The sequence below is a fragment of the Macaca nemestrina genome, chromosome 20 (assembly GCF_043159975.1).
Source record: "Macaca nemestrina isolate mMacNem1 chromosome 20, mMacNem.hap1, whole genome shotgun sequence".
NCBI lineage: Eukaryota > Metazoa > Chordata > Mammalia > Primates > Cercopithecidae > Macaca > Macaca nemestrina.
The window spans coordinates 2109243-2136220 of record NC_092144.1 but is presented as its reverse complement, the minus strand read 5'-3'; the positions used below and the strand labels follow the sequence as shown (position 1 = coordinate 2136220).

General features: G+C 51.9%; 1 protein-coding gene across 2 annotated transcripts in view; it reads left to right on the top strand.

Annotated features, from left to right (window-relative positions):
- The window catches only part of LOC105485776 (G protein subunit gamma 7), a 211632-nt gene that overhangs the window by 90673 nt on the left and 93981 nt on the right, over positions 1 to 26978 (top strand). The window contains exon 3 of one of the 2 annotated variants that reach the window (XM_071086713.1): positions 23519 to 23613. The exons of the other annotated variant lie outside the window; for it this stretch is intronic. The gene's annotated coding sequence lies outside the window, so the exon portion shown is untranslated. The remainder of the gene's footprint in view (positions 1 to 23518; positions 23614 to 26978) is intronic. 2 annotated transcript variants of the gene reach the window in all.

The window sequence follows — 26978 nt, the reverse complement described above, 5'->3', positions numbered from 1 at the left end:
ACTGCAAGCTCCGCCTCCCAGGTTCACGCCATTCTCCTGCCTCAGCCTCCTGAGTAGCTGGGACTACAGGCGCCCGCCGCCTCGCCCGGCTAGTTTTTTGTATTTTTTAGTAGAGACGGGGTTTCACCGGATTAGCCAGGATGGTCTCGATCTCCTGACCTCGTGATCCGCCGGTCTCGGCCTCCCAAAGTGCTGGGATTACAGGCTTGAGCCACCGCGCCCGGCCTCTTTCTTTGTTTTTTAATAGAGATGGACTCTCTAGCCCGGCTAACATGACAAAATCTCATCTCTACTAAAAATACAAAAATTAGCTGGGCGCGGTGACACACGCCTGTAATCCCAGCTACTCAGGAGGCTGAGGCAGGAGAATTGCTGGAACATGGGAGGAGGCGGAGGTTGCAGTGAGCCGAGATCGTGCCACTGCACTCCAGCCTGCGCAACAGAGCGAGACTCTGGCTCAAAACAATAATAATAAATTAGAGATAGGGTCTCGCTATGTTGCCCAGGCTGATTTTGAACTCCTGAGCTCAACAGATCCTCCCGCCTCAGCCTCCCAAAGCACTGGGATCAGAGGTATGAGACACCATGCCTGGCCCACACCAGCTGTGTTTAATCAATGCCAGGCAGCCCTGCAGCTTGGTGACATCAGCAGGCCACTGGCTACTGGGTGTTTTTTCCATCCTGCCCTGTTCCCTGCTGGCACCAGGGGAACAAGGCCCATACAGGAGTCTGTCCCAGGTCACCAGGTCCTGGGGTGGCCTGTAAGGATTTGGAGGGGACAGGAGGTGCCCCTTGGCCAAGGCCCTTCACTGTGCCGGGCACATTGCTGGCTGCCGTGGGTGCATGATCTTAGGGAACCCTCCAGCCTCCTCCGCCTCACTGCTTCCTTGCAAAGACAATTTCCCAGTGCAGGGCAACCCAATTACTCAGCAGTGGCTCTTTAGAATCTCACAGATGGCACGTTGAGAACAGACAGTGGCTGCCAAGTACTCTGAAAGTGGCCTGGAAAGCTGGGCTGTTCCACACACCTTGCCCAGCCTGGCACTGAAGCCAGGGAAGGAGGGCTTGGGCTGGAACCGCAGCACAAATCACAGCTGCAAGTTCTGGCTCTGCCGACGGCTCCAGGGTGGCCTCGAACAATCATCTCCTGCCTCCTGCCTTAGTGCCTTGTTTAAAAGCTGAGGAACGCCTTGGCGTTGAGAATTGACGTGTGATGCAAGATGGGGCAGCCGCCGTGGAAACCAGTCTGGCGGTTCCTCAAAAGGCTGAACGCGGAGTCACCACATGACCCGGCAATTCCACTCCTAGTTATGTGCCCAGAGGAATTGGAAGCAGGTGTTCAAATAGAACCTTGCCACAAATGTTCGTATGGTACGATTCACGATGGCTAAAAGGTGGAAAGGACGCAAGTGTCCATTAGTGGGTGAATAGAGCGTGGCCTTCCACAGTGTGGCCTTCCACACACTGGAACGAGACTCAGCTGTGAACGAGACTCTGACCCAGGCCACGTGCAGTGTGGATGCACCTCGAGGATATCCCACTTAGTGAGAGATGCCAGATCCAAAAGGCCACACAGTGTGTGATCCTAGTTCTATGAAATGTCCAGGACAGGCCAGTCTAGGGAGGCAGGAAGGGGATGCGTGGGTGCCAGGGCTCGGGGAGGGGGATGGGAAGTGACAGCCAATGGGGATGGGGTATCTTTTTGGGGGGCCGAGAATGTTCTAGAACTAGATAGAGATGATGGCTGCCCGAATGCCACTGAATGTCTGCAAAGGGAGCTTTTTTTTTTTTTTTGAGACGGAGTCTCGCTCTGTCGCCCAGCCTGGAGTGCAGTGGCCGGATCTCAGCTCACTGCAAGCTCCGCCTCCCGGGTTCACACCGTTCTCCTGCCTCAGCCTCCCGAGTAGCTGGGACTACAGGCGCCCGCCACCTCGCCTGGCTAGTTTTTTGTATTTTTTAGTAGAGACGGGGTTTCACCGGGTTAGCCGGGATGGTCTCGATCTCCTGACCTCGTGATCTGCCCATCTCGGCCTCCCAAAGTGCTGGGATTACAGGCTTGAGCCACCGCGCCCGGCCTGCAAAGGGAGCTTTTATGTTGTGCGCATTTCACCGCACACCTGCCTGAGACGGACGTGCAGGGCCCCTCTGCGGGTACACGGAGGGCAGGGAGAGGGTGCTAGGGAAAGTCCCCGCACCTGTTTTCTGGCGACCATGCTCAGGCTGCAGCTGGGGGAATTCTCTTCCCGCCCTCCTGGGACCTCTGGAGCCTTGAGTCTGCTCCCAGCGCCGTTCACCGGGTGTTGAGGATGTGGTCTCGCAACAGACGCCTGCGAGGGACCCTGTGTGAGGCCGGCCCCCTTTACCCTGGGGGTGGGCGCGGGGCCCCAGTTCCCTGAGTGGATTCTGCATTACACTTATCGGCCTTTAGATGTCGCTGTGACCGTGGCCTTTGCTGGCCTTAGGCTGCGAGTTTGATTTGCACCTTTTTAATTCAGGATTCACATGCTGCCGCAGTCTGAGTGTATTGGCAAAGCCAGGGTCCCTTGATCTTTTTTTTCTTTTTTTTCTTTTTTTCCCCAAGTAATTAAATCAGGATCTCTTCTGCTAGGTACTGTGGATGTTTGGGGCTAGCTCCTCTGAGGTCTGGCTGTCCTGGGCACTGCAGGGTCCTGAGTGGCGTCCCTGGCCTCCACCCACTCCATGCTGGGAGCACCTCCTGGCATGACAACCACAGATGTCCCCAGACATTGCCCAGTGTCCCCTGGGGGCAGAATCACCCCTATTGAGACCCCCCACCCCCAGGTTAAGGGAATCCACGGACCCCCAAGAGACTGCATTCCATGACCATCTCTCCTCCTGAGGTCGCAGGAGGCTGCACACATTGAGATCCACACCTTGAGCGGGGAGGGAGAGAACAGGTGAATCCCAGGAGCTGGGGGTCCCCCTGGTTTATGCCGTCTGCCCCATTGGGAGTTTATTCTGGTGTCCAATGTGAGCAGGGGAGAGATTGTATTTTCCCCGAACAATTAACGCAGGATCTCCCCCTCTCCAGGCAGCGTAGACACCTGCTCTTCCAATGAGGCAGTGGCTTGAGACAATGGACTTTAGGTGAGGGGCTGAGAGCTCAGAGTCCCCCTATGTGTCAATTCAACACCTCATTCAACGTAATTCGAGCGAATTCACCTAATCCAATGTAGGCGCTAATTCAGCAGGAGACAGTGTGTGGCCTATGGCAGGACAGTAGGCTGCAGCCACCAGCTGGGTTAACCTCACGTCTGACATTCTTCGTCTGAATTCCTTTTTCACGTCTCTTAAACACCATCCCTTTCCCTGGCTGGTTCTACCTGCCTGCAGGGCCATGTTGGGATGCTCAGGGCCTGGGGCACATTTGCCCTCCTGGGCCACCTCCGCTCAAAAAACGTCTGAAGTTGGCCAGGCATGATGGTTCACGTCTGTAGTCTCAGCACTTTGGGATGCCGAGGCGGATGGATCACCTGAGGTCAGGAGTTCGAGACCATCCTGGCCAACATGGTGAAATCCCGTCTCTACTAAAAACACAAAATTAGCCAAGTGTGGTGGTGGTTACCTGTAGTCCCAGCTACTCAGGAGGCTGAGGCAGGAGAATCGCTTGAACTGGGAGGTGGAAGTTGCAGTGAGCTGAGATCATGCCACAGCACTCCAGCCTGGGCAACACAGCAAGACTCTCTCTCAAAAAAAAAAAAAATTCCAAACCTGTATTTTACAATTGTCTCGGCATAAAGACAAACAGAATCCAGGCTGGATTCACGATTATAGACTCACAAGTATTTTATTCATCATTCGTCGACTGGATTTTAAAACATCTCCAGGAGCCCTGGACTTGGGGCTTTTGTGCCGTGGGAGCCCGGATCCTGCCTGGGGGGTCCTGGCTCGAGTCTTCTCACAGAGGCCCCCTCCCTTCGCCCAGGTTGGGTCACCCCGATGTGAAATGCCCAGCTCCCAGACGCACCTTATTTGCAGCCTGGGCTGCTACCCTGCAACTGTTTTTAAAGGGGGTGATGCTGTCCCTAGGGGGCACTGGGCGATGTCTGGGGACATGTGTGGTTATCACAACTGGGGGTGCTCCTGGCATGGAGTGGGCAGAGGCCAGGGATGCTGCTCAGCACCCTGCAGTGCCCAGGACAGCCCCACCCCAGAGAAGGATGGGGCCCCAGGGGAGACCGTAGACCAAAGTCAATCCAATTATTTAAAAGAAAGACAGATTTGGCCAGGTGTGCTGGGTCACACCTGTAGTCCCAGCACTTTGGGAGGCCGAGGCAGGCGGATCACAAGGTTGAGAGATTGAGACCATCCTGGCCAACATGGTGAAACCCCATCTCTACTAAAAATAGAAAAATTAGCTGGGTGTGGTGGCGGGTGCCTGTAGTTCCAGCTACTCGGGAGGCTAAGGCAAGAGAATCACTTGAATCCGGAAGGCAGAGGTTGCAGTGAGCTGAGATCGCACCACTGCACTCCAGACTGGCGACAGAGTGAGACTCCGTCTAAAAAAGAAAAGAAGAAAGAGAGAGATTTTAATTTATTTTTACTTTTACTTTTTATTGTTTTAGAGACAGAATCTCACTCTGTCGCCCAGGCTAGAATGCAGTGGCACGATCAAGGCTCAGTGCAGCCTCCACCTCCCGGGTTTGAGCGATTCTCCTGCCTCGGTCTCCTGAGTAGCTGGGATTACAGGCGCCCACCAGCACGCCCGGCTAATTTTTACTCTTTTATAAAGACCTGGTGTTGCTCTGTTGGCCAGGCTGGTCTCGACCTTCTGAGCCCAAGTGATCCTCCCACCTTGGTCTCCCTAAGTGCTGGGATGATAGGCGTGAGCAATTGCACCCGGCCTAAGAGAGATTTTTATTTTTATTTATTTATTTATTTATTTATTTATTTTTTGTTGTTGTTGAGACGGAGTCTCGCTCTGTCGCCCAGGCTGGAGTGCAGTGGCCGGATCTCAGCTCACTGCAAGCTCCGCCGCCCGGGTTCACGCCATTCTCCTGCCTCAGCCTCCCGAGTAGCTGGGACTACAGGCGCCCACCACCTCGCCCGGCTAGTTTTCTGTATTTTTTAGTAGAGACGGGGCTTCACCGGCTTAGCCAGGATGGTCTCGATCTCCTGACCTCGTGATCCGCCCGTCTAGGCCTCCCAAAGTGCTGAAGAGAGATTTTTAAATGGTATTATCAAATAAATCATTAAATAGATTCAGCCCTATGCACCGTCTTGCCCACCTGCCGTCAAGCCCCACGCAGGACGGGACCCCCTCCTGCCATGGGCCTGGGACGGGGCCCACCTCGAGCTCACGCAGTGGTGACAGCGAGGCCGCCTGTCGGGCGGTGACCAGCAGGTGGCAGCACAGCCCAGCTCCCGGGAGACCTGTCCTGGCTCCAGCTCCCAGCGTCCCAGAAACACCGCAGTCTAGACGCTCGCCAGGCGGAATTCCTCGCCCCTGAAGTCAGTCTGCGTGTAGACATTCGCGATACCAGCTCCCAGTCATCACTTCCCACTCTGCGTCTCCCAGGCTGTCTCGCCAGGGCCCTGGATCCCTGGGCTGAGTGGCTTAGGAAGGGTTGGAGTGGCGGGGAAGGAACCCCGGGCTGCAGGGACCCACTTCCCAGAAAGCAGATACCGAGAGAAGCCACCCAAGGCCGGTGCTGGGCGTGGTCATTTCTGAGAATGTTTAGGACGCTTCCCCTGAGCCTGGCACGTGTGCCCGGTCCCTCCCCGCAACCCCCACCTCCCCGCCTCCGCTGCCTGATAGGAACCGAGAATGTCAAGTTTGGTGCCCAGGACACAGGTGTCTGCACGCTCAGGCTGACTGAAACCAACCCTGGCCTGGGAGAAATGTATCCCAGGGCCCCACCTGGGTCCCTGGGGCCCGTTTGGTTCAAACCTCTTCTGAAACCTGTCAGCATCTTGCAACAATAAAAGAGGGTCTCTTGTGCCTGTAATCCCAGCACTTTGGGAGGCTGAGGCGGGAGGATCGCTTGAGCCCAGGAGTTTGAGACCAGCCTGGACAAGATAGCAAGACCCCGTCTCTACTAAAAAATTAAAAAAAAAAAATCAGTGGCTGGGCATGCTAGTTCATGCCTGTAATTCCACCATTTTGGGAGGCGGGCGGATCACCTGAGGTCAGGAGTTTGAGATCAGCCTGGCCGACCTGGTGAAACCCCGTCTCTACTGAAAATACAAAAATTAACTGGGCCTGGTGGCAGTTGCCTGTAATCCCAGCTACTCAGGAGGCTGAGGCAGGAGAATCGCTTGAACCCGGGAGGCGGAGGTTGCAGTGAGCCAGGATCACACCACCACACTCCAGCCTGGGCGACAGAGCAAGACTCTGTCTCAAAAAGTAATAATAAATAAAAATTTTTTTAAATAACCAGGTGTGGCAATGCACACCTATAGTCCAAGCTGCTCAGGAGGCTGAAGCAAGAGGATTGCTTGAGTCCAGGAGGCTGAGGCTGCAGTGAGCCACGATTGCGCCACTGCACTCCAGTCCGGGTGACAGAGTGAGCGAGACCCCGTCTCAATAATAATAATAATAAAGAATAAAGAAGGTCTTTGTCATGTTATCCGAGGCCACCTGAGCTGTCCCCTGGGGCAAGGCCCTTGCCAGAGGTTTCCCCGTGCTGTCATCATCTTGACCCAATAATATTAACTTCTGAGAGTTTAGGGGAGGGAGGGGGCCGTCCGCTTTTGGTAGCACTGGGTGGGGAGCCTGGCAGGTGCTTGGTAGTGGTAACGGACCTTGGCTGTTTAATATGCACGCTCACCTGCTTTTCCTGTACCGTTCAATTTCCTCTCTCGTGGTTGAGGAGCTCCAGAAGTGCACTGAGTTCACTGGCTCACCGAGGGTCCTCCAATAGGCCAGAGGCACCCCCAGGTCCCACTGGGTTGTCCTACGCTGGCCCGTCTGCAGCTGTGAGCTCTGGGGACCAGTTCCCTTAATCCAGCGTGATGGTTTGCTGGGGCTCTGTAACCTCAAGCCACAGACCGGAGGGCTTCAGCAACAGAGATTTCTTCTCCCTCTCGGTTCTGGAGGCTGGAAATCCGAGAAGGTAACAGGTGGACCCTGTCTGCTCTGGCATTCGGGACTTGGTGCGCAAACATCACTGCAGTCCACCCAGCTGTCCTGCACAACGGGATTCCAGAAATGGCCAAAATGAGGCTCACAGGAGAGAGCCTGAGGTCCTCCAGCAAGTGGACGGATCAACTGCAGTTGTTACCCGGACCTGTCAGGTCCCAAATCCCAGGACAGGACCAGGGTCAGGCAAGCAACGAACTCACACTGGGCACAAAATTGAAGGGGGCGTGGAGAAACCTCAGTGACCAAGATGAAATCATACTTTAGTGTAAAACAAAAATTAGCTGGGTGGGGTGGTACGTGCCTGTAGTCCTAGCTCCACAGGACACTGAGGTGGGAGGATCACGAGCCTAGGAGTTCAAGACCAGCCTCGGTAACATAGTGAGACCCTCATCTCTATGAAAAATTAAAAATTAGCCTGGTGTGGTGGTGCGTGCCTGCAGTCCCAGCTACTCAGGAGGTTGAGGTGGGATCACTTGAGGCCAGGAGTTCCAGATATGCCTGGGCAACATAGCAAGACCCCATCTCTAAAAACAAAACAAAACAAAAAAATTCCTGCCAGGTATGGTGGCTCACGCCTGTAATCCCAGCACTTTGGGAGGCCAAGGCAGGTGGATCATGAGGTCAGGAGATCAAGACCATCCTGGCCAACATGGTGAAACCCTGTCTCTACTAAAAATACAAAAAATTAACCGGGCGTGGCGGCGGGCACCTGTAATCCCAGCTACTTGGGAGGCTGAGGCAGGAGAATTGCTTGAACCCAGGAGGTGGAGGTTGCAATGAGTAGAGATTGTGTCAATGCACTTCAGCCTGGGCAACAGAGCGAGACTCCGTCTCGGGGGCGGGGGGGGGGAGGCCAAAATCAATGCAGAAATCCACAATGAAGCCAGAATCAAAATTTTAAATCGAAATGGGGTCAGTAATTCTGATTTTTCCTTTTGCTTTATCAGTGTGCCTCTCACAGCACTGTTAATGATCCCACCTTGATTCTGATAGTTTGATCATCACAGATTTTGCAGATTCACTTTGAATTTTTCTAATGGTGGATTAAAATATTATTTATATGGATGCTGACTTTTTTGGCCTCCCCTTACATTTTGTGAGTGTTTTGCCCACCTGACCCTGGTCCCAGTCCTGCAAGACCAACCCTCTCACATTCCCTTTAATCCCTGGCTGTGTGGACACCTGTCAGATAAATGTGCACCTGCCTGTTCTGAATAGTAACACTTCCCAAAAGTCAGTGGCAGAGGTGCAATGGAGAGGCCTGGCCTGGACCATTTCACGGGTAACCTAGCAATTCCGCCCCAGGGCATGGACCCAAAGGAATTGAAACAAGTCCTCCAACAAATACACGCACACGAATGTTCACAGCAGCATGGTTTTCACAGCAGACAGAAGGTTACTGCAAGAATCCAAGTGTCTATCAGAGGATAGATGGATCCACACGTGGTTCATCCTGACAGTGGAACACGACTCAGCCCCGAAAAGGAGAGAGGCTCTGACACAGGCCACAGCACGGATACACCTTGAGGACATGTCAGACACAAAAGGCCACGCAGTGTGTGATCCCATTTCTATGAAATATCCGGGACAGGCCCATCCACAGAGACACGAAGGGGATGCGTGGGTGCCAGGAGCTGGGGGAGGGGAGGGCGAGTGACAGCTGATGGGGATGGGGTTTCTTTCTAAGGTGAGAATTTGCAAGAAATTGGCCGGGCGCGGTGGCTCACGCCTGTAATACCAGCACTTTGGGAGGCCGAAGCGGGCGGATCACTTGAGGTCAGGAGTTTGAGACCAGCCTGGCCAACATGGCGAAACCCCATCTTTACTAAAAATACAAAATTAGCTGGGCATGGTGGTACAGGCCTGTAATCCCAGCTACTTGGGAGGCTGAGGCAGGAGGATTGCTTGAACCCAAGAGGTGGAGGTTGAAGTGAGCCGAGATCACACCACTGCACTCCAGTCTGGGAGACAGAGACCCTCTCTCAAAAAAAAAAAAAAAAGAGAGAATGTACAAGAACTAGGTAGGAGTGATGCTTGTACAAGGTTGCGAATGTATTGAATATCACTGAATTGTTCATTTTAAAATGCTTAATTTTACAGTATGCAAACCTTACCTCAATTTCTTTAAAAAGCTGGTCAGAAGGTGGCTTTGGAGAAGGCACACCGGTTTCAGCTGTGGTCGCAGGCCTGCAGGGGCCTGATGAGGCCCTCAGTGCCAGCAGACGGGGTTACCTGAAAACCAGAGGGGGGATCCCGGCAGGCCCTCTGACAGCCTCAGTGCAGGCCCCGGGAGAGTGTGTCGTCCGTGTGTGCCCCACGCAGGGAAGGCCTTTGAGCCTTTGCCAGCTGCATCCACTGCTACAGACACGGGGTTGCCCAGGAGGCACCCGGCACCTTGCCCTGGAGTGTCCAATGGCAGCCAGGGGAGCTCCTCCAGGTTGCTGGTCTTGAACTCTGCGGATGCCTCAAGTGGTGCAGGTGTGCCTGCATCTGGGGACACGTGAGCCTGCTCCCCGGACCTGGGGGTGCAGGGGAGCTGCACCGAGGCCGTCGGCCTGCCTGCCGCGTCACCCACCTCCAGAGACGATCTCGGTCATCCTGTGTGTGTGAAGAGCCAGTCCCTCCAGCCCGCAGGCCGTGCCTCGCAGGGGTTTCAGGGATTTTTTTTTATTTTCCCAGGGGCAGATCCCATGTGGGCGGAACCTCTCCACATCAGATATTACTCTTGCGTTTCGGTCTCTCTGCTCCCCAGAACTCCCTGCTCCTTTCCTCCACCCACTCTTCGCCACCTGCGAGTTGTTCTGACTTTTAGGTCTGAAACCGACGTGGCCCGCTCTGTGTCATGGGTGGCAGAGCTGCGACCTCAGCCTAACCTTTGTTTATTTTTTTCCTCCACCTTCCCACTCACTTGGCTTAACCTTTTTTCTTTTTTCTCAAATACCATCTGATCTGCTGATCTCCCTCAAAGAGCTGTGTCTCAGATCGCAGGTGAACTTTCTGGATGGCGTGGTCTGCGTGCGTGTGTGCGTCTGGCTGCCTGCCAGGAAGGAACCGGTGTTGCCGCCCTGTGTCGCTGTCACCTGAAATTATTGCTGTCCCGTGGGGACTGCTCCCTAGAAATCCTCTGTGCCGTGTGGGGGGTGAGCGCCGGTCAGTGCTGACACCGCAGGCCACTTCCCAGTGCCGATGATGAGAGCTCTGCCTCTGAAGTGAGAAGCGGAGACCCCACTGGGAGGGGCGGGGGATGGAGGGTGCCGGGTTCCAGTGCCAGGCTGAGCCTACATGGGAGGGACTCGCAGGCTGGCCCCAAGTGGATTTTCTGTGTTGTTAAAATACATAACAATGTAGTTCAGCTTGCCCCATCCTAATATGTATTTCTTTTTTTTTTTTTGAGATGGAGTTTCACTTTTGTTGCTCAGGCTGGAGTGCAGTGGCGCGATCTCGGCTCACTGCAACCTCCGCCTCCCAGGTTCGAGCGATTCTCCTGCCTCAGCCTCCCAAGTAGCTGGGATAACAGGCACCGGCCATCATGCCTAGCTTTTTTTGAATTTTTAGTAGAGACTAAAAATGTTAGGGTTTCTCCATGTTGGCCAGGCTTGTCTTGAACTCCTGACGTCAGATGATCCACCTGCCCCGGCCTCCCAAAGTGCTGGGATTACAGGCGTGAGCCACCACACCCAGCTTTCTTCTTCTTCTTTTTTTTTTTTTTTTTTTAACACAGGGTCTTGCTCTGTCGCCCAGGTGGGAGTGCGGTGGTGCAATCACAGCTCACTGCAGCCTCAACCTCCTGGGCTGCAGGATCAAGTGATCCTCCCACCTCAGCCTCTTGAGTAGCTGGGACTACAGACACACACCACCACGCCCAGCTAATTTTTAAGTTTTTTGTAGAGACAGGGTCTCACTCTGTTGCCCAGGCTGGTCTCAAAATCCTGGGCTCAAATGGTCCTCCCGCCTCGGCCTCCTGAGGTGCTAGGATTACAGGCATGAGCCATGGTGCCCAGACCTTGTTTACTGTTCAAAAATTAACTCCGTGGCGTTAATTACGTGTACACCGCGTGCAAACACCAGCATTATCTATCTAGTTCCAGAAATTTGTCACTGCCGAGAATGGGAACCTTTCCAGTTTAGTTTTGGAGTGTCTTCCAAAGAGACGGCACCATCCGAGCACGTCGTTGGTCTTCCTTGCCTTGGCTGCCTTCCCTGCTCCCAACTTTTTATTTTTGAGACAGGGTCTAACTTTTTTTTAAATTAATTATTATCATTATTATTATTATTATTTTGAGACAGAGTTTCACTCTTGTTGCCTAGGCTGGAGTGCAATGGCACAATCTCGGCTCACCACAACTTCCACCTCCCGGGTTCAAGCAATTCTCCTGCCTCAGTCTCCTGAGTAGCTGGGATTACAGGTGCGCACCACCACACCCAGCTAATTTTTGTATTTTTAGTAGAGATGGGGTTTCTCCATGTTGGTCAGGCTCGTCTCGAACTCCTGACCTAGGGTGATCCACCTGCCTCGGCCTTCCAAAGTGCTGGGATTACAGGCGTGAACCACCGCGCCCAGCCTTTTTTTTTTTTTTTTCCCCACATAGCGACTTGCTCTGTCGCTCAGGATGGAGTGCAGTGGTGCGATCACCACCCCCTGGGCTCAAGCCACCCTCCTTCCACAGCCTCCCAAGTAGCTGGGACTACAGGCACTCACCAACACCCCTGGCTATTTTTTGTATTTTTTTGTAGAGACAGGGTTCCCTGTGTTGCCCAGGCTGGTCTTAAACTCCTGGCCTCAAGCGACCCTCCTGCCTCAGCCTCCCAAAGTGCTGGGATTACAGGCGTGAGCCACTGCACCTGGCCAGCAACAGGATCTAACTTTGTCACGCAGGTTGGAGTGCAGTGGTGCAATCTCAGCTCACTGTAGCCTCCAACTCCTGGGCTCAAGCGATCCTCCCACCTCAGTCCCCCAAGGAGCTGGGATTACAGGCACCCACCACCGTGCCCAGCTAATTTTTGTGTTTTTGTAGAGACGGGGTCTCACTATGTTGCCCAGGCTAGTCTCAAACTCCTGGGCTCAAGCAATCCACCCACCTCGGCCTCCCACAGTGCTGGGATTACAGGCGTGAGCCACTCAGCCTCTTCCTGACTCTTAAAAGGAGCTTGCTTGCTTGGAAGCTTGCCGGACTGTGGGGCACGGAGGCATTTCCTGTGAGCATCTATGTCCGCCCTGAAAAGAGACTTTGTATGTAGTGTGAGTAATGCCCCCAAAGATATTGGCTCCTAAATCCCTGGAACCTGCGAATTTTCCCTTGTGTGGCAAAGAGGTTGCAGAAGTGATTACATGAAGGATCTTGAGATGGCAGATTATCCTGGATTCTCCAGGTGGACCCTAAACAATCACAGATGTCCTTATAAGAGTGAGATTTTGGCCGGGCGTGGTGGCTCACACCTGTAATCCCAGCACTTTGGGAGGCCGAGACGGGCGGATCACGAGGTCAGGAGATCGAGACCATCCTGGCCAACATGGTGAAACCCCATCTCTACTAAAAATACAAAAATTAGCCAGGCGTGGTAGCACGTGCCTGTAATCCCAGCTACTCGGGAGGCTGAGGCAGGAGAATCACTTGAACCCGGGAGGCAGAGGTTGCAGTGAGATTTGGCTCACACCTGTAATCCCAGCACTTTGGGAGGCTGAGGCAAGAGGATCGCTTGAGGCCACGAGTTTGAGACCAGCCTGGCCGACATAGTGAAACCGTCTCTACTAATAATACAAAAATTATCTGGGCATGGTGGCAGGTGCCTGTAGTCCCAGCTACCCAGGAGACTGTGGCAGGAGAATCACTTGAACCCAGGAGGTGGAGGTTGCAGTGAGCCCAGATGGCATCACTGCACTCCATCTTGGGCGACAGAGAGAGACCCTGTCTCAAAAAAACAAACAAAAAACAAACAAATGAAAACAAGAGCGAGATTTGACACAGGAGGAAGGGCATGGGGAGACAGAGGCAGAGACTGGAGCCACGTGGGCTCAAGCCAGAGGATGCCTGGAGGCCCCAGATGCTGGAGGAGGCAGGAAGGACCCTCCCTGGAGCCTCCAGAGGGAGCACGGCTCTGCCCACGTCTTAATTTCTGACCTCCAGAGCCATAGATAATCCATTTCCATTGTTTTAAGCCATCAGATTCGTGTGACTTGTTATAGCAGCTTCAAGCCACTCATACTGACGGCCAAAAGGACTTGGACTCCAATGACGGAATCTAGTTCATCCCAGGATTTCAGTTGGTTTCTTGGGCCTAATACTTCTAAGAGAGAGGAAGCCACCCCTGAATTTTGTCCTTCCCACCACTGCCTGCTTCTCTGTCTGGGAAAAGCATTCAAACAAACCATACTTCGTTCTTAAACTTGGGGTGGTGTGAAAATCACACCCTAGGGCAGAAAACTTTATATTTTCCCTCCCTCCCTCCCTTCCTTCCTTCCATGCATTCTATTTTTTTTTTGAAGCAGGGTCTTGCTCTGTTGCCCAGGCTGGAGTGCGGTGGCGCAATCGTAGCTCACTGCAACCTCGACCTCCTGGCTCAAGCAATCCTCCTGCTTCAGCCTCCAGAGTAGCTGGGACTGCAGGCACATGCCACCACGTCTGGCTAATTTATTTTTATTTTTTGTAGTGATGGGGTCTTGCTATGTTGCCCAGGCTGGTCTCAAACTCCTGGCCTCAAGCAATCCTCCTGCCTTGGCCTCCCAAAGTGCTGGGAGACAGTCGTATTAGGCTGTACCTGGCTAAGAACACTTTTCAGTGTGTCAAAACAGGCACTTCTCCCTTAAAGGCTTAGTTCCTCCTTCTGTAAAATAAATCTAGGTGACACAAACTCTGAAATCCTTTCCAGCTTGAACACGCTAGGAAAAACTGGGAGATCTACGAGCAGTGAATAAAAACGAACCGAGATGATCCTCCTAGCTGCAGGGGCTTCTCCTGATGCCTGCATTCTCCAGATGGTTGGTTTCCTAAATTTAGCCGCCGCCCCACAAGGGTGAGCCCTGCGTATTTTTGGTCGGTCTCCAGTCCAGGCTGTGAATACACAGCCCTGATTTGCATTTCTGAACCCTCAGGGATGGCTGGATTCCTTGGGCTGCTCTGCCTGGAATTTTCAGCCCCAGAGAGCCACGGCGGTCCCACCGGATGCCGGTCCCACCCCATGCCAAAAGCTCTGGGGGTTCCCCCTCCTTCTGGCGTCAGCTCCCTCTCTGCAGCCGGTGGAACACTGCTTTAGAGCCAGGAGACTTGCTGCTGGACCCCAGCTCTGCTGTGTGCCACACGACACCGGGTGAAGCATTTAACCACCACTCTTTAAAAACAAGAAAAAGGCAGACAGCTGGGTGCAGTGGCTCGGGCCTGTGATCTCAGCACTTTGGGAGGCCAAGGAGGGAGGATCACTTGAACCCAGGAGTTCAAGACCAGCCTGGGGGCAACATGGCAAGACTTTGTCTCTACAGATGAAAAAAAAAAAAAATTAGCCCAGCGTGGTGGTGCATGCCTATGGTCCCAGGTACTCGGGAGGCTGAGGCAGGTAGATCGTTTGAGCCCAGGAATTGGAGGTTGCAGTGATCTGTGATTGCGCCACTGCACTCCAGCCTGGGTGACAGAGCCAGATCCTGTCCCAAAATAATAATAACAATTAATTAAGAAGAAGAAAAGGGTGGGCAGCCCAGCATAGTGGCTCATGCCTGTAATCCCAACACTTTGGGAGGCCAAGATGGGAGGATTGCTTGAGCCCAAGAGGTCGAGACCAGCCTGGGCAACACAGCGAGACCCCGTCTCTACAAAAAGAAAAAAAAAAACAAAATATGGCTGGGCTTAGTGTCAGGCTTAGTATCTGTCATCCCAGCTGCTTGGGAGGCAGAGGTAGGAGGATGGCATGAGCCCAAGAGGTCAAGGCTGAAGTGAGCTATGATGGCACCATTGCACTTCAACCTGGGCAACAGAGCAAGACCTTGCCTCCTAAAAGAAAGAAAGAGGCCAGGTGCAGTGGCTTATGCCTGTAATCCCAGCACATTGGGAGGCCTAGGCGGCTGGATCACTTGAGGTCAGGCATTAGAGACCAGCCTGGCCAACGTGGTGAAACCCCGTCTCTAAAAATACAAAAATTAGCCAGACGTGGTGGTGTGCACCTGTAATCCCAGCTACTCGGGAGGCTGAGGCAGGAGAATTGCTGGAACCCAAGAGGTGGAGATTCCAGTGAGGTGAGGCTGAGCCATTGTGCTCCAGCCTGGGCAACAAGAGCGAAACTCTGTCTACAAAAAAAAATAATAATAAAAGAAAGAAAGACGGGGGCGGGTGGAGAAAGAGAAAGAAAGAAAGAAAAAGAAAGGAAAGAAAGAAGAAAGAAAGAGGCCGGGCGCGGTGGCTCACGCCTGTAATCCCAACACTTTGGGAGGCCGAGGCGGGCGGATCACAAGGTCAGGGGATCGAGACCATCCTGGCGAACACGGTGAAACCCCGTCTGTACTAAAAATACAAAAAATGAGCCGGGCGTGGTGGCGGGTGCCTGTAATCCCAGCTACTCGGGAGGCTGAGGCAGGAGAATGGCTTGAACCCAGGAGGCGGAGCTTGCAGTGAGCTGAGATCGCACCACTGCACTCCAGCCTGGGTGACAGAGTGAGACTCTGTCTCAAAAAAAATAAAATAAAATAACAGAAGAAAGAAAGAGAAGGGAGGGAGGGAGGGAGGGAGGGAAAGAGGGAAAGAGGGTGGGCAGTGCACCTTCCCTCACAAAGCAGTGAGCCCCAGATGCGTCTACCTAAGGAAGGGTTTTCCACCATGTCCGACCCGGGCCCACCCTTCCGCCCTTGCAAGGCCCCTGGCCCTGACCCCCTCTCTCGGCTTTCCTGACCTGAGCACCTGCCCCGGAGCCCAGAGTTTTGAGCCCAGCTTTCATCTAGCCTCTCCTCCTGCACCCTGCATTTCTGGTGCTTCCTTCTCTACGCCTTTGACCCCCTTCCAGCTGTTAACGATCAACCTGCCTATAAAAGGCAATTCTGATTGAAGGAAAAGGGAGGGGTGGTGGTGAGGGGAGGGCCGGGTGGCCCTCTGCCCAGCCCGAGATTGGCTTCTGCTCCTGGCTTGCCGTCCAGCGTATGGGATTGATTTAGATTCCCCAGAACGCCACGGAAGGTAGCACAGGCTGTGATGACTGTGCAGTGACTCCTGCTCCGGGGCCCAGCCGGGGATCCCTGCTGCCGGTCTGTCTGCCTGTGCGAGGGAGGCCGCAGATCTGCCTGCATTTTCCTGCAGGCTCTGGAGGGGCCTACAGAACCTGCTGCTCCTGCATGCCTGTCTGCTGGCAGCTCCTCCGCACCGCCCTGAAGGAAGTGCTGTATCTGTTTGAAAGCATGCAGGAGGGGGCCGGGCACGGTGGCTCAAGCCTGTAATCCCAGCACTTTGGGAGGCCGAGACGGGTGGATCACAAGGTCAGGAGATCGAGACCATCCTGGCTAACCCGGTGAAACCCCGTCTCTACTAAAAAATACAAAAAACTAGCCGGGCGAGGTGGCGGGCGCCTGTAGTCCCAGCTACTCGGGAGGCTGAGGCAGGAGAATGGCGTGAACCCGGGAGGCAGAGCTTGCAGTGAGCTGAGATCTGGCCAGTGCACTCCAGCCTGGGTGACAGAGTGAGACTCCGTCTCAAAAAAAAAAAAAAAAAAGCATGCAGGAGAGGGTGGGTACAGGGGAGCCAGGGCCTGCAGAGGACGCAGCCCACCGCCCAGTCCTGAGTGCTTCTTTTTGTTGTTGTTTTGAGATGGAGTCTCGCTCCGTTGCCCAGGCTGGAGTGCAGTGGTGTGATCTCCGCTCGCTGCAACCTCTGCCTCTCGGGTTCAAGCGATTCTTCTGTCTCGGCCTCCCAAGTAGCTGGGATTACAGGCGTGCACCACCACGCCTGGCTAATTTTTGCATTTTTAGTAGAGATGGGGTTTCACCATGTTGGCCAGGCTGGTCTTGTACTCCCCACCTCAGGTGATCCACCCATCTCGGCCTCCCAAACTCCTGGGATTACAGGCGTGAGCCACTGCGCCCAGTTTCTAGTGCTTCTTCTCCAGATCCTAGCAGGCTTTCTTCCCCAGGGTGCCTCCAAAGTGCTGCTTCCAGATTCTGGAAAGATCATCTGGGATTCCACTGCTCTCCTCTCCTCTCCTCCCTTCTCATCTCCTCTCTTCCCCTCTCCTCCACTCCCCTCCCCTGTCCTTTTTTTTCTTTTTGAGACAGAGTCTTACTCTGTGGCCTAGGCTGGGGTGCAGTGATGAAATCATAACTCACTGGAACCTCAGCCTCCTTAAGTGAGCCTCCTGCTACAGCCTCCCGAGTAGCGGGGACTACAGGCTCACACCACCACTCCTGGCTAATTTTTAAAATGTTTTTTGTAGAGACAGGGTCTCGCCATGTTGCTCGGGCTGGTCTCGAACTCCTGGGCTCAAGGGATCCTCCTGCCCCGGCCTCCCAACATGTTTGGGATTACAGACGTGAGCCGCCAGGCCCGGCCTTCACTGCCTTTCTTTTCCTCAGTAAAAATCTGACATTGGGGGATTGCATTACTCGGTTACCCTTTCTTCAGGCACCTCTCTTTTCCTGCTGCCAAACGACGGAGACAGGGAGCCAAAATAGTGCCCCGTCCTTGTTCCCAGGAAGGCCGTTGTAGAGCAGGGGAGACGGACACATAGATTGCAAGCATGCGCATGTATCTGCAATAGGCATGAACCATGTGGCAGGACCGAGTCCCCATGGCTAGGGAAACACACTGCCTGGTAACTTGAGACCAGTCAGATAGTGAATTGAGGAGTTACCTACTCTGGGGTTTACCTACTTGTGCCCCATGGTTTTTAGGGACAACAGGCTTCCCAGCTGCACCCTGGGCCATCTGGATGGAACTCGAATGGATGAAAAGAACACAGCTTTGGAGTCAAGCAAACCTTCCCCTGTTCTATTGTTTAAATAAGGAATTATTTGTTTTTGGAGATGGTGGGGGGTTGTCTCCTTGTCACCCAGGCTGGAGTGCAATGGCGCGATCCTAGCTCACTGTAGCCTCAAACTCCTGGGCTCAAGCGATCCTCCTGCCTCAGCCTCCCGAGTAGCTGGGACCACAGGCACGCACCACCAGACCTGGTTTATGTTTCGCTTTTTTATTCTCCTTCAGCCGTGCTTTTCAGCTCTGAGGACTTGGGCAGGTTTATTACCATCTTGGATCTCATTTTCTCTTCTCTAAAGTGGAGGGAATACATTGTAGTGGGGTTCTCAAAGTGTGGTTCAGGGACATCCAGGGGTTGGTCTCTGAGACCCTTTTGGCGGGGGACCACCGGGTCAATACTGCTAAGATAGCAGCCGGGTGCGGTAGCACACACCTGTAATCCCAGCACTTTGAGAGGTCAAGGCGGGCGGATCACCTGAGCTCAGGAGTTCGGGACCAGCCTGGCCAACATGGGGAAACCCCGTCTCTACTAAAAATTAAAAAAAAAAAAAAAAAAATTAGCCAGGTGTGGTGGCACGTGCCTGTAATCCCAGCTACTCAGGAGGTTGAGGCAGGAGAATCACTTGAACCCGGGAGGCAGAGCTTGCAGTGAGCCGAGATCGCGCCACTGCACTCCAGCCTGGGTGACAGAGCGAGACTCCATCTCAAAAAAAAAAAAAAAGAGGCCGGGCGCGGTGGCTCAAGCCTGTAATCCCAGCACTTTGGGAGGCCGAGGCGGGTGGATCATGAGGTCAGGAGATCGAGACTATCCTGGCTAACACGGTGAAACCCCGTCTCTACTAAAAATACACAAAACTAGCCGGGCGTGGTGGCGGGCGCCTGTAGTCTCAGCTACTCGGGAGGCTGAGGCGGGAGAATGGCGTGAACCCGGGAGGCGGAGCTTGCAGTGAGCCGAGATCACGCCACTGCACTCCAGCCTGGGAGACACAGCGAGACTCCGTCTCAAAAAAAAAAAAAAAAAAAAAAAAAGAATGCCAAGATACTGTAGGTCTTCTTCCTCTCAGTCTCTCCCACACAGATGGCAGAGTTTTCAGAGGTTGCATGACGTTTGATATCACAGTGGATTGAATGCAGCGGCTTATATGAGAATCCAGCTGTCTTCTATTAAGCCAGACATGAAAGAAATTTGCAAAAATGCAAAACAATGCCACTATTCCCCCTCAATTTTTTTTTAAAAAAATAGTTACTTTTCACTTAAACATGTCGTCCTCCTAGCATAAAATATATGGTTTAAAAAATATTTAATGGGATTATGTTAACCTTTAACGGGAGTATAGCTAAAATCTACATAAACACAACTGTCTAAGGGACTTAATAATTTTTTACCACCATGTTTATGTATATATTTTTGGCATCATATTTATGTATATTTATTTTGTATGACAGCTTTATTAAGTTTTTTTTTTTTTTTTTTTTTTTTTTTTTTTTTTTTTTTGAGACGGAGTCTCAATCCACTGCCCAGGCTGGAGTGCAGTGGCGTGATCTCGGCTCACTGCAAACTCCGCCTCCCGGGTTCACGCCATTCTCCTGCCTCAGCCTCCTGAGTAGCTGGGACTACAGGCGCCCGCCACTACACCCGGCTAATTTTTTTGTATTTTTAGTAGAGACGGGGTTTCACCGTGTTAGCCAGGATGGTCTCGATCTCCTGACCTTGTGATCCGCCCACCTCGGCCTCCCAAAGTGCTGGGATTACAAGCGTGAGCCACCGCGCCCGGCCTTTATTAAGATTTTTACATGCCATTTAGAATTCACTTATTTAAGTGCACAATTCAGTGGTTTTTAGAATATCCAGAGTTGTGTAACCATTACCACAATCTAATTTTTTTTTTTTTTTTTTTTTTTTTTGAGACGGAGTCTTGCTCTGTCTTCCAGGCTGGAGTACAGTGGTGTGATCTCGGCTCACTGCAACCTCCGCCTCCAGGTCTCAAGCGATTCTCCTGCCTCAGCCCCCTGAGTAGCTGGGATCACAGGCCGCACCACCACGCCCGGCTAATTTTTGTATTTTTAGTAGAGACAGGGTTTCGCCGTGTTGCCCAGGCTGGTCTCGAACTCCTGACCTCAGGTGATCCACCTGCCTCGGCCTCCCAAAGTGCTGGGATTACAGGCCCGCCTAACCCCCGGTTTTCATGCACCGTCTTTGATGTTGCCTTTAGGCTGTGTCTGAACTCTGATGTCACAAACCACAGCTGGGCTGCCACGATAACTTGACAGCTTCATGAAATACCCAAACTCCCCCAGCTCCTGTGACATCAGGCAGGAAGAGTGACGCGGCTGCACGGCAGGGCTGCCCCAGGGCCCCCTGGGTCCGCACCTCCACCTCGTGGAAACCCACCCAGGTGGGCGGAGCTTCCTCCCTCCGAAGTCCTGGAAATGCTCTTCCCCACCGGCTGGGTTTATTTGGATTCATCCAGCCTCGGCTGGGAGGAGGGAGGGGTGGGCCCTCGTAGTATTTATTCTGCTGGAATGGAAACCTCAGAGCTTTGAGATGTTCAAGCAGACAGACGTTCACCGAGTCAGCGAGGGGAAAGTGCGGTGCTCTCGGAGGTCAGCCCGGGACAGCAAAGCAGGCAGGCCGGGGCTGTGATCAGCTCACAAAGCACCACGTGGTGTCTGCAGCCAGCGACCAACATTACACCCCCCCTTCCGCCCCCACCCCGGGCGTCCCTCCCGCAAGCAAATAGCAGAGCCTGGTGACACTGGCTTTTTCCAGCGGAGCGTGGGGCACCCGCTTCCCCTCCTGCCCGCCTCTCTCCCTCTTCATCATCGGCCCTCGGTAGAACTGTGTGCTAGAAACTTCACTTTCCGTTTATGGAGATGCTTCTAGAAACTAGCCTTCTTTCCAGCTTGAGGTGAGCTGGAAGTTAGATCAGTTTCCATTTCTTTCACCTGAAAACGTGATTACAGCAGTCGGTGTTTCGTAAGCTCTCGTTTTCCGTGACCCCCTTATTTTTAGACATCCTTTACCTAATGGCTCCGTAGAAAGGATAACGGTGGCAAGAGATTTTTAGATGCATCCGATGTCTGATTCTTTTGACCAAAGATGTCCAAGTAGCATTATTATTTTTATTGTTATTATTGAGACGGAGTTTTGCTCTTGTCGCCCAGGCTGGAGTGCAATGGCGTGATCTCGGCTCACTGCAACCTCCACCTCCCGGGTTCCAGTGATTCTCCTGCCTCAGCGTCCCGAGTAGCTGGGACTACAGGTGCACACCACCATGCCTGGATAATTTTTAAATTTTTATTCTTTCTAGAGATTGGGTCTTGCTATGTTGTCCAGGCTGATCTTGCACTCCTGGCCTCAAGTGATCTTCCCACCTCTGCCTCTGAAAGTGCTGGGATTACAGGTGTGAGCCACTGAGCCCGGCCTATACCCGTGAAATTTCAATATCTTGGATATACTGTGTATCTGTTTATGTTCTGTTTTCTGGGCTTAATGCATAAAAAAGTAAAATTTGTTTTCACTTCCCCAAGAATTGATTTTCGCCCTGTTGAGAATGTGTTTGTAAAGAAGTCTCGTACCACAGGAGTGAGAATGGAGAAATCTCATTACAAATCTCATTCCCCAGAATTAACCACTGTTAACAGTGTGGGGTGGGTGGGAACCGACCATCAGTGCAGAACGTGAAAGGAGAACAACTGGGGTGGATATTTGCCCACTTCTTTTTTTTTTTTTTTTTTTTTTTTTTGAGACAGGGTCTCCCTTTGTCAACCAGGCTGGAGTGCAGGGGCATAATCATGGCTCACTACAGCCTCAACCTCCTGGACTCAAGCCATCCTCCCACCTCAACCTCCTGCGTAGCTGGGACTACAGGTGGATACCACCACACTTGCCTAATTTTTGTTTAATTTTAGTAGAGATGGGGTCTCACTATGTTACCCAGGCTGGTCTGAAACTCCTGGGCTCAAGTGATTCTCCTGCCTCAGCCTTTCAAAGTGCTGGGATTGCAGGTGTGAGCCCTGCACTGGACCTGCCCACTATTTTTTTATTTTTTGAGACAGACTCTCACTCTGTCACCCAGGCTGGAGTGCAGTGGCGTGATCTCAGCTCACTGCAACCTCTGCCTCCTGGGTTCAAGCGATTCTCCTGCCTCAGCCTCCTGAGTAGCTGGGATTACAGGCATGCACCACCGCACCCGGCTAATTTTTGTATTTTTAGTAGAGATGGAGTTTCTCCATGTTGGTCAAGTTCATCTCAAACTCCTGGTCAGGCTGGTCTCAAACTCCTGAACTCAGGTGATCCGTCCGCCTCGGCCTCCCAAAGTGCTGGGATTACAGACAGGAGCCACTGCGCCCGGCCGCCCACTAGTTTTGATTGTGAGTTCTTGAGCAAGTTCCTTGGTTTTCGTAAGCGTTGCTTCCTGCTTTGTAGTGGAGTAACAACCATGTACTGTAGAGTCGCGCGAGCACGGGATCCGGTCGTTGATGGACAGAACCGCGTGGAGGGCCTGAGATGACTAAGTATTACACAGGTGCTGCTTAGACAGTTGTCATGGTCATTCCCGTCTAACCACTGAAACTTTCTTTCTAGACATTTCCTGTGCATGCACACTCACATAGATACGTACAGCAATATGGAGCGCTTTGTAAATTAAGGGTCCTGAGCTGCTTTTTACCTTTTTACATTTAATTTTTTTTTTTTTTTTTTTTTTTGAGACAGAGTCGCCCAGGCTAGAGTGCATTGGTGCAATCTCGGCTCACTGCAACCTCCGCCTCCCAGGTTCACGCCATTCTCCTGCCTCAGTCTCCTGAATAGCTGGGATTACAGGCGCCCACCACCATGCCTGGCTAATTTTTTGTATTTTTACTAGAGATGGAATTTTGCTTTGTTGCCCAGGCTGGTCTCAAACTCCTGAGCTCAGGCAATCCACCCGCTCGGCCTTCCAAACTGCTAGGATTACCGCACTCAGCCCTTAAATTTAATTTCTTTTCAGCTGGGCACAGTGGCTCACACCTATAATCCCAGCACTTTGGGAGGCTGAGGTGTATGGATCAATCACCTGAGGTCAGGAGTTCGAGACCAGCCTGACCAACGTGGTGAAACCCCGTCTCTACTAAAAATACAAAAATTAGCCAGGTGTGGTGATGAACGCCTGTAATCCCAGCTACTCAGGAGGCTGAGGCAGTAGAATCGCTTGAACCCGGGTGGCAGAGCTTACAGTGAGCCGAGATCATACCACTGCACTCCAGCCTGGGTGACAGAGCGAGACTCTGTCTCAAAAAAAAAAAAAATTAATTTTTTTTGAGACAGCATCTTCCTGTCGCCCAGGCTAGAGTGCAGTGGTGCCATCGTGGTTCACTGCAACCTTGATCACCTGGGCCCAAGCGATCCTCATGCCTCATCCTCTCAAATAACTGGGACTACAGGCACGTGCCACCATGCCCAGCTAATTTTTTTTTTTTTTTTTTTTTTTTGTAGAGATGAGGTCTTGGTATGTCGCCCAGGCTGGTCTCAAACTCCTGTCCTGAAGCAATCAGCTCGCCTCAACCTCCCAAAGGGCTGGGATTACAAACGTGAGCCACCACGCCGGGTCGTAAAAGGACATTTGTGAGATAGTCACAGACAACGGGTCACAGCCTGGTTATTGGTAACAGGAAATTATTGGTGATAATCATGTAGCAACACATTGTTAATTTGATTGGATGGTTCTGTGTTGGGAAATGAGAAGGCTCCCATGATTAGAGAACGTTCTGAAGGGTCTACAGGGAAAGTCATATGATGTCTTGAATTTGTGTGAAATACCCGTGCAAAGCTGGAGAGAGGAAGTGAGAACAGAAGAAGGGCAGAATGTTAATTCCTGTTGCAGGAGGCGTTGGCACTCAGAGAGACCTCATCCTGGTATGGGTACTTCAGGCTGTGTTTGAAATTTTCCACTATATGTAATTTTTTAAGTTGTAGTCCCCCCCTCCCTCCCTCCCTTCCTTCTTTCTTTCTTTCTTTCTTTTTTTTTTTTTTGAGACGGAGTCTCGCTCTGTCGCCCAGGCTGGAGTACAGTGGCCGGATCTCAGCTCACTGCAAGCTCCACCTCCCAGGTTCACGCCATTCTCCTGCCTCAGCCTCCCGAGTAGCTGGGACTACAGGCGCTGCCACCTCGCCCGGCTAGTTTTTTGTATTTTTTAGTAGAGACGGGATTTCACCACTTTGGTCAGGCTGGTCTCGAACTCCTGACCTCAGGTGATTGATCCACACACCTCAGCCTCCCGAAGTGCTGGGATTACAGGTGTGAGCCACTGCGCCCATCTCGATCTTCTGACCTCGTGATCCGCCCATCTCGGCCTCCCAAAGTACTGGGATTACAGGCTTGAGCCACCACGCCCGGCGTCTTTTTTTTTTTTTTTTTTTTTGAGAGGGAGTCTCATTCTGTTGTCTAGGCTGGAGTGCAATGGTGTGATCTGGGCTCACTGCAACCTCTGCCTCCCAGGTTCAAGTGATTCTCCTGTCTCAGCCTCCCTAGTAGCTGGGACTATAGGCGCCTACCACCACGCTCACCTAAGTTTTTTGTATTTTAAGTAGAGATGGGGTTTCTCCATGTTGGCCAGGCTGGTCCTGAACTCCTGACCTCAGGTGATCTGCCTGTCTTGGCCTCCCAAAGTGCTGGGATTAGAGGCGTGAGCCACTGTGCCCGGCCTTAATTTGCAGTTTCTGTAAACAACTTGCGTAATACAAAAGCAGAGAAATAAACTGTCCTCGCCTTCAGATGCACCACATGTTTGTTTTAAAGTATAGTATTTAGTCCAGATTTGAGAAGTTTGGGGTGAATAAGGTAAGAAACTTTTTTGTTTTTGTTTTTATTTTGCATCAAATCTTTCTGTCTGCCTTTCAGCTTGCTTCCGAAAACTTAAAACATCACAGTAGTAATCAAAACATACATAACATTGAAACAGAAGGAAATGGCATGGACCACAGAACTCCAAGGATTGTTTACAGAAAAAAAAAAAAAAAGAAAAAGAAAGTGCTACCCCAGGAAAAGTACTCGCAATGCTATTTTTTTTTTTTTTTTTTTTTTTTCAGATGGGGTCTTGCTCTGTCCCCCAGGCTGGAGTGCGGTGGCGCGATCTCGGCTCACTGCAACCTCCGTCTCCCACGTTCAAGCGATTCTCCTGCCTCAGCACCCCTAGTAGCTGGGATTACAGGCAGCTGCCACCACGCCCGGCTAATTTTTGTATTTTTAGTGGAGACGGGGTTTCGCCATGTTGGCCAGGCTGGTCTCGAACTTCTGACCTCAGGTGATCCGCCCGCCTCAGCCTCCCAAAGTGCTGGGATGACAGGAGTGAGCCGCTGTGCCTGGTCCTACTCTCAATGCTTTTGAAATCCTTAGAGCAGCTTGAAGGCTTCTAAATACATAGAACGAATATTTTAAAAAACAGAAAGAAATTGAGTCAATACTATTTCTTTTCAGTTTGAAAATATAAAGCACAAAATAAAGACAAACATTGCAAGTTAAAAAAAAAAAAAGGCCGGGCGCGGTGGCTCAAGCCTGTAATCCCAGCACTTTGGGAGGCCGAGACGGGCGGATCACGAGGTCAGGAGATCGACACCATCCTGGCTGACACGGTGAAACCCCGTCTCTACTTTAAAAAAAAATACAAAATCTAGCCGGGCGAGGTGGCGGCACCTGTGGTCCCAGCTACTCGGGAGGCTGAGGCAGGAGAATGGCGTGAACCCGGGAGGCGGAGCTTGCAGTGAGCTGAGATCCGGCCACTGCACTCCAGCCTGGGCGACAGAGCCAGACTCCGTCTCAAAAAAAAAAAAAAAAAAAAGGAATTTTCCACTATAAATTTTTAAGAGAGGCAGAGATTAAGAAGAAAATCAGGCCGTTAGTGACCAAGACCAGAAGCCTCTATCCTCAACATGGGTGGCCACGGGCCTCTTCTCTCCACCCAGGGCTCTGTCCTCTTTGAAGTCTTTAGTCTGTGCTGGATTTTCTTACTTTTTTGTGACCTCAGCTGTGGGTTAGAAAGGGTATTCATTTTCTTTTTTTCTTTTTTTTTCCTTCCTTCCTTCCCTCTTTCCTTCCTTCTTTCCTTTTTTCTGTCTCCCTTCCTTCTTTCCTTCCTTCCTTCCTTTCCCTCCCTCCCTCTCTCCCTCCCTCTCTCTCTCTTCTTTCTTTCTTTGTTTCTTTTTCTTTCTTTCTTTCTTTCTCTCTCTTTCTTTCTTTATGTTTTTCTTTCTTTCCCTCCTTCCTTCCTTCCTCTTTCTTTCTTCCTCCATCCCTCTCTTTTTCTTCCTTCCTTTTTCCTTCCTTCCTTCCTTCCCCTCCCCTCCCCTCCCCTTTACTCCCCTCCCCTCCCCGCCCTTCCCATCCCCTCTCCTTGTTACTCTGTCACCCAGGCTGGAGTGAAGTGATGTGATCATAGCTCACTGCAGCCTTGATCTCTGGGCTCAAGCAATCCTTCTGCTTCAGCCTCCTCAGTAGCTGGGACTATGGGCACATACTAGCACACCTGGATACTTTTTAAAAAATTTTTGTAGAGATGGGATCTTGCTTTGTTGCCCAGGCTGGTCATGAACTCCTGGGCTCAAGCGATCTTCCTGCCTCAGTCTCCCAAAATGCTGGGATTACAGGCGTGAGCCACTGCTCCTGGCCTTTGTTCATTTCTTTCATCCAGTCTTGCCTGGGTTTTATAGGAGGAGAGATTTGAAGTGATGTTTTCTGCCGCATTGCTAGAAATCAAAATGGTCTGATAGAAGGAGCATTTTTTTTTTTAATGTAGCAACTCTACTTTTCAGCCTTTTAAAAATGTTAAGAGTTGTTTTTGATTGCCATTTTTTGTCAGTGTGGTTAGTCAGCTTCATTCTTGTTAGCGCATTCTTGTGTATGCCAGAGTGACTTGAAGAACACACTACTAATCTTTATAGGTTTTTTTTTACGTCCAAA